Genomic DNA, 7,880 nt, shown 5'->3' with positions numbered 1-7,880 from the left:
CCGGACGTGACTTCGTAGGTTGTTCTCCGCTCGCCGTTTTGATGGCGGCGTCCGGAAATCAGGTGATTCGGTCGTGGAGAGGGGGTTGCAGTCACGCCAGCGTCCACCGGGGGGCAGCATTGGGCACTGAGCCTCACACACCTGACACAGCGGCGTGCCATCTTCCTCCGCCGCCGCCGCCGCCACATCTCCTTGTCTGACTCATCTCTTTCTATCTTAAGCCGCACATCCTGCGGTGGCGTGCAGCAGCAGAGGAGGGACATTTTTAGATCCCTGAGGTTTTGTCGCACGTAGCCGAGGAGCCAAAATGTCCTCCTGTGCAAAACGTGGTGTCCCAATGAACCGGCGTGTTAGCAGCGTCCCGGCGCCGCGCAGGAAGACGGTCAGTCTGGCGGTTTGAACCGGAGAACGTGGCGGCGCAGACGGAACCTGGGATTATTTATTCACGGGGCCTTTCTAATTTTAGTCGGTCTCCAGAGGGAGGCTTTGGATTCGGGAGCCCATTAAAGATCCCGATCGATGGACGCCAGCGAGGGGGGGGGGGGGGTCTGACTCATGGCGGTTTCCCGGGAATCAGCAGCGGCGTCCGTTAATGAACCCGTCGTAACAATGTTTACCTCAGAGCGCTTTAAACGCCCTGATGTACGTTCAGTGACAGGGTCGTGGAAGAATCGTTCAAAGTCATTTTATGAGTAATGATTCCTCATCTCGTAATGAGGAGCGACCGCCCTGGTTTTATTGCTCCACGCTCACAAAATGAACGACTCGTTCAGGAACTCAACGGACAAGTTACCCCGTTGCTCTCAGTAGCCCCCTCCAAATGCAAAACTAATGATTCATTCAGTAACTTAAATGAATCACTAAGTTGCTCAGAGAAGCGCGGCTCACTCACAAAACGAACCATTCGGTACATCAACGAACGAAGCACTCAGTAGCGCAAATCAGCCTTTCCCACTCGCGAGACAAACGACTCACTTGATAGGTCAGTATTTTACCCCCAAAAATGAATGACTCTCTTAGTAACTTAACGAACAAATCACTTGGTAGCTTGGAGTAGCCCTTCCCACTAGCAAAATGAACGGCTCACTCAGTAACTTAACAAATGAATCACTCATTTTCAGAGTAGCCACCCCCACTGATAAAAGGAACGAATCACCCAGTCGCTCAGAGTAGTCTTTCCCACTCGCAAAACAAACGATTCACTTGATAGCTTAGCATAGCCGTTCCCATTCGCGAAATGAACCGTTCTCTTGGTGACGTTACGATTGAATCATTCAGTAGCTCAGAGTCGCCGCCCCTGCTCACAAAATGAATGATTTACTCGGTAACTTTGCGAACAAATCATTCAGTGGCTCATTTTAGCTCATTTTAGAAATGAACGAATCCCTCAGTAACTTGAGTATCCCTCCCCACGCATATAATGAACGGCTCAGTAACTCAACGAACGAATCATTCAGGAGCTCAGAGTAGCCCGGCCCGCTCACAAAACAAATGACTCACTCAGTAACTCAAGAAATGAATCACTCCGTATCTCAGAGCAGGCCCCCCAATTTAAAAAGAGGAACTTATACCATAACACAATGAACTTATCGCTCCGTAGGTCAAAATCGGCCTCTCCGCGAACCCGGCAAATGAGTCAGTGACGCAACGAACGAGTCGCTAAAGCCGCCTAGAAATCATGTGACTCACTGAGTGACTCAAATGATTCTCTTTGGCGAGTGACTCATAAACTCCAGTCAGTAAAAGGAATCAAGTTTCCCAATGCTAGTGGGCAGTAACCCCCCCCCCCCCCCCCCCCCTCCCCAGAGCAGTTACCGGTACGTTCGTGTCGTTATCGGATTAGCGGGTTTTGTGAATCGGCGCCCAGGTAACGAGCGAGGACGGGGGCGGAGAGTAAACCTCTCATGCCTTCGCCGGCGCTAAGCCGGTTTAAAAATAGAGGCAGGAGCGAGGGATTGAAGGAACGAGGGGAACGGAGGGGTGGAGGGGGTGGAAAAGATGTCAGACGCAGGAAGAGACTTGATTGCGAAGTCGCGGGATTTGTCAGGTGACCTTGACTATCACTCAAAATACACGAGACGCGTCCATGACGGACCGGCCACCGCCGCCGCGTCATGTGTTTGACCACGGCCAGCGTGATTGGCTGTCTTCTGCTGGCCTGGGCGGTGAGTATGGACACACACTGGGGGGAGGAGGGGGGGGTCCGATAGAGCTAGCGAGCTAGGTAGCTAGCAAGATAGCTAGCTTTAGCCATAGCGCCTCCTTAGGGAGGAAGGGTTTTAGCAGAACTTTCAGCTGGGTGTAAGAAGATAAACCCCAAGAACAGACCCCCTGTGGAGCCCTGTGTGTGTGTGTGTGTGTGTGTGTGTGTGTGTGTATTTGTGTGCCAAGAAAAAAAAACAAAGCAAACTGTTTAAGGGGATTATGAATTAGCAATTGGGCCGCAAGTTTCCAGACACTTTCAAGTCAAGCGAGCTAATTGGGGGATCTATGTCGCTCCCCTTGAGAATATTGGGACTTCCTTCAACAAACTAACCTAATGTGTTATAACGTGTTTATTACACTGATTTGTTTATAAGGTACTTAAAAACAACGGTAAAATATGGAACAAAACAGCGTTAGAATAATAAAGCTAGCTTAAAAAAAAAAGGTAACGTGAATGTCAAATGTGAGGTTTAAGCGAGGACGTTTGCTGTCTGGACACCGTGGGCGGGGTCAAAGGTCAGCCTTGAGGACCACCTCCCAGAGACTCAGCAGGTCCGGGCCTCAGATGTTTGGCTGGCCGATAGGGGAATGCAGTGCGTGTCAGCGGCCGGTCTGGAGGAGATAAAGGTCCTGGTGACCTTCTCCAACCCTCCCGCCCACCCCGGGGCTGCAGGACAAAGGAGCCAGCTGATTCGGGTCAGCTGTCTTCACTCGACTGTTTTGGCTTTGGTAACTCGAGAATTGAAGATAAGTCCGGGTCAAAAATAACCCCCGCGGATGCAAGCAGGTTTAGATAAGATATCCTGGCTGGAGATATGGGGAGGGGGGGGTGCGATCACTGTCGAACGTTTCACAACATCTGTAGAGCTTCATGAAGTTGACACATCACCTTTAGCATACAGCTAACCTGTGAAAAAGAGAGGGCCCGGGATCGAGCCCAGGGGGGCCCCCAGGCTCCAAATCAGAGGGGGGTTTGGGACTAGCCGTCCCCGCTAGCAAATGCACCGCAGAACACGCTAACTGACTCCTCATGGTACCTTGCCATCCTGTTAACGTGCGCTTTTCACATTAGCGACAAAAACACCCGATCACGGTGCGATGGTTGGAAGCAGCGCACCGTTGCATCCAAGGCTAGCAGCTAGCAGCTAGCATTCACGTTAGCCGTTTGTCGACATTTAGCAGTAGCTGGGTTCTTCTCGGACGACTACCGTCACTTAGCCTCATTGGCGTCGCTAGTATTCGGTTCTTGCTGCTCGCTAACGCTAACTAGCATTGAGCATCCATGGGGTTTTGACCACCGGAAATGCATCTTCTAGCCGTTCAGGTTCAGCAGCCAATCACAGCTCAGTATTCTAAACCTCGGATTTTATATGTCTGAATGTGGGTAAGTATAACCTCCAGCGGCGGCCATCTTTTTTGGATCCTGTTTTCGGCAAATCTTTGTTCTCCTCTCGTTTTCTTCTGTCACCATCATCTTCATCACCACCCTCCTCGTCCTCCTCCACGCCAGGCCAGAAGGACGCGCTGCATGAGGGCCGAGCGCGAGGACCTCGGAGGAACAGATCCCAGCGCCCCGGTGAGTCACGGCGCCGCAGTCTGGACAGGAAGTTGGAGGGGGGGGGGTTGTGATTGACAGCTCGCCTGGACGAATCGTAAACCGGCTTCGACTGATTCCTTTCACGTATTTTGCTGAGTCACCAAATAAAACAGGAAGTAGGGGGCGGAGCCTGTTCAGGTTCACGCGATGCAAAAAGCTGTAATTATTTTCCGCGGGGCGTCGGGTCTCAACCCGAACACGGCCTCAGCTGTTAACGTCTGGACCGCCGCTCGCCGCCGAACAGGTGTCCTCACACGGGGACGCTCCTGTTAGCAGGTGTTCACCAAGGCAGACGACACACACAGAGGGGGGGTGAGTGTGTTGGGTCAGTGGGGCTGACGGCTGTGGGATGACCACCACACCTGGTGCTTCCACTCCATCATCTCGGTTATTACACAGTTATAAATGATTTATACACCAGTTATTACACGGGAATAATTACCAGTAGCCATGTGTGTGTGTGTGTATGTGTGTGTGTGTTTGTGTTGCACTTGGCACTGCCGGTCAGCCAAAGTGGCACATTTGAATCCCATTTCCCGTACCCCCCCCCCCCCCCCCCCCCCCAAGACCACCAGTGCAATTCAACGCCGCATTCAGGGAGCATTCGAAAAACACGTGTCGTCAAGGGACTCATTTGATCATGGTTCCTGCAGCTAAGTGCTCGTTAACGTGTGATTTCCGTGTAATAAATAGATTATTACTATAAATGATAGCCAGGAGATGCTCTCTTCAGTGCGTGTGTGTGTGCATGTGTGATGTGCATGTGTGTGTTTTTGGTTGGAGAGGGCGCATTTCACGGCCGCCAGATGTTGCAGTTCTTGCTGACCCCGCTCCAGAAACTACGAGTTCATCCTGACTAGCGCCAGCTAATGCAGTATGCACACACACACACACACAAACACACACACACACACACACAGGTTGAGTGACAGCCTATCCAGGTTGAGTGTCCAGTTATCCTGCAGCAACAGGCTTTGATTCAGTGCAATTTGTTTGCAGAGACACACAATAATCGAATAAATCATGAGGTGTGTGTGTGTGTGAGGGTATGTGTGTGTGTGTGTTCCCGTCAGTTTGCGTGCCACGGTGCGTCCAGATGTTGCTTTCAATTAGATCAGCCCTCCAGCCGCACCGGATTGCCGTAATCCCCTGGATGCACCATCCTGACGACCTCTGTAATTTTATCAATGGCGTCCAGATGTTCCAGGTGGTCACCAGCACCACCGCCGCCCGGAGGAACCTGCATGGTTGTATGTCTCCATGATGCGGGAATGGTGATTTAAAGCTAAAACACATCTGAGCACTTTAAATGGAAATGTGTGTGTGTGTGTGTAAGTAACCTTGGGAGCTCTCCTCCCTCAAAGCATCATGGGATCGCTCGGAGGACGGGGGGGAATTAGCCAATCAGCCGTTAGGGTCACCCCTGTCAAATGACCTGCAGACACACTCCCTCCATCGCACTCATCACGTTACTCTCTCACACACACACACACACACACACACACACACACACACACACGCGCGCCAGATGTACAAAATACACATATAAGACGGAAATATCTGGGCCAATAAAGTTGAGAGCAACTGACGCGGCATTGAAGCTAAATTTAGAGGCACTGCCAGTGAGGAGTGTGTGTGTGTGTGTGTGTGTGTGTGTGTGTGCGTGTGCAACGCAAAGTTGCAATTCAAGCAGTTTCAATGCACTTTTTTGTTCAGTTGTTATTGCAAGGTTATAAACAAGTGCAGCATCTCACCTGAATCTGTCCGCCCTCTCGGAGGCGGCGCTGCACGGCCGCCGCCGTTGCCAATGGCAACAACACCCACAGTTTATGGGATGTTCCCACTCCAGGTAAATCTGGTGTATCACCAGCTTCTCGTTGAAGTTAAGAGGCCATGTGCGTGTGTGTGAGAGACATGGATGAGTAATGGCTACGGGCACATAGTTGCCACGGCGACCTCCTCCAGTCTGCAGGGGTCACGTGATGGGGTCAGTGTCCACTGTCATATCCCCCGATGTCCATCTGCGAGGATATGCTGTGTGTGTGAGTGACCGTGTGCATGTGAGAGCGCTTGAATACTGCATTTACACACACACACACACACACACACACACACACACACACACACACACACACACACACACTTGTGCCACCGCCTCTGAGCGAACGTCTGCAAGAGTCTTGCAGTAACGAGCGCGGCAGCCTCTTTCTGTCAGGGAAAGGGCATCAGTGCAAACCAGGGGGCTGAGAGGACATACACACACGCACACACACACACACACACACACACAGCCCATATAGACTCAAGAGACACACGTGCTGTGAAGTAGTAGCTAAGGGCTAAGAGGCTACACTCTTAGCTTAGCATTAGATTAGCTGTCCAGTAGCAAACATGAAGACACACGAATTAAGCTCACCAAACAGGAAGTGACACGCTAAAACACACACACACACACACACACACACACACACACACACACACACACAGAGGTGAAAGGGATGGTGATAGTGATGTGTGTGGGTTCTGACCGGGTTCTCCATGTTCTAAAGCTCCATGTTCTCCTGTGTTCCCTCCATGTCCTCCTTCATGGGTTCCTTCCATCTTCTCCTGCCTGGGTTTTCTCCATGTTCTCCTTCAGGTTCTCCGTCTTCCCCCCACATGGTCCAAAAACAGTCATCAGGTTCATTGAAGGCCCTAAATTGTCTGAAGGTGTAGAAGAGTGTGATTGGTTGGATGTCTGTGATTGACAGCTGAGCTGTCCAGGTTAAGCCCCGCCCCCTCTCCCGGATGGAGAGACCGAACGAATCATGTGATTTTATTCGGCTCATGAAGCTCCTGGCCTCCTGGGGGGTCACACAGTGCAGTGGTAGAAGATCCGGTGAAGGGTCCACCGGTCTTCTGGACTCAGACCCGGTTCCGGAACCACTCTACGTGGCGGATGTGGAGCCTCATCGCTCTCGCAGATCCAACACGGCGGACCAGGAGGTCCAGACATCAGGACCGTGATGCCGCGCCGTCACGCGGCTGACAGAAGGTGGCGTCCACCCCTCCACCCAACCTTCTCCTCCACCCTCTAATCTCACGTCTCTCTCATCCAGTTCAGAGGAATTCTTACGCAACGAGACGAGGACATGCAGTCGTTTTAATCTGGGCGGGATGACGCCCCACCCCGTCTGCCCGGGGGGGGGTGGAGGTGGTGCTGGTGGTGGAAGAGGAGGAGGAGGAGGAGGAGGAGGAGGAGGGAACAGATGAACTTTAAATCCTCTTAGTGTCCTCAACTATCACTCATTCATCTGCTGCATTTAACTACCTATCTAGCGTCTGCCTCCATCTGTCCGTCTGCCGTGGTGGTGGGAGGCCCTGTCTTACATCTCTCCCGCTGTGAGTGTCTCCATCCTTCACCTGCCTCCATCCTCCTCCTCCTCCTCCTCCTCCTCCTCCTTCGTCTTCTTCTTCCCCCAGCAAGGTCGTTCCCAAGGACGGCCCGCTCCCAGCATCCCGCCGCCTGATTGGCCGACAGCCATTAAAGGGCCCCCGGCCGAGTGCAAGGCCCGGCTTACACCCCCCCCCTTCCCTTTGCGTTCATGCGGGTACCCCGTCATCACTCCCATCGGTACACACACACACACACACACACACACACACACACACACACACACGGGCAGGGGATGCTGACACATGCACAGCGCGACTCTTAAATGGAGCTGCTGCGGGCAAATAACGGGCCACTTATCAGAATGACAGAAGACGTGTCCATGGAAAAAAACACCGGAACACACCCCCATCCCAACACACACACACACACGTCTGAACAGGCAAACGCTCACTTCCGTGATAAAGTGAGTCTGACACTGACACTCAAGGCAGGAAACAAATAGGCTGTCAATCAGACGATTGGTGAGGGAGGGAGAGGAGGAAGAGGAAGGATGGACACGGAGGACAGCCTGGGTGTCTACAACACGTTAGCGCAATATTTCCGAAAAGCTAATCTGCTGACTAATGTTCATTCCACCATCGCTTATTTCCAGACAGACGGATGGAGAAAGAGAGGCATAAAGGCGATCCGCAACAAAAAGTA

This window comes from Fistularia commersonii, chromosome 11, assembly GCF_037954325.1.
Source record: "Fistularia commersonii isolate RoL2024-O1a breed Wild chromosome 11, RoL_Fcom_v1.0, whole genome shotgun sequence".
In the NCBI taxonomy this organism is placed as follows: Eukaryota; Metazoa; Chordata; class Actinopteri; order Syngnathiformes; family Fistulariidae; genus Fistularia; species Fistularia commersonii.
Note: the sequence above shows the minus strand (reverse complement) of the source record.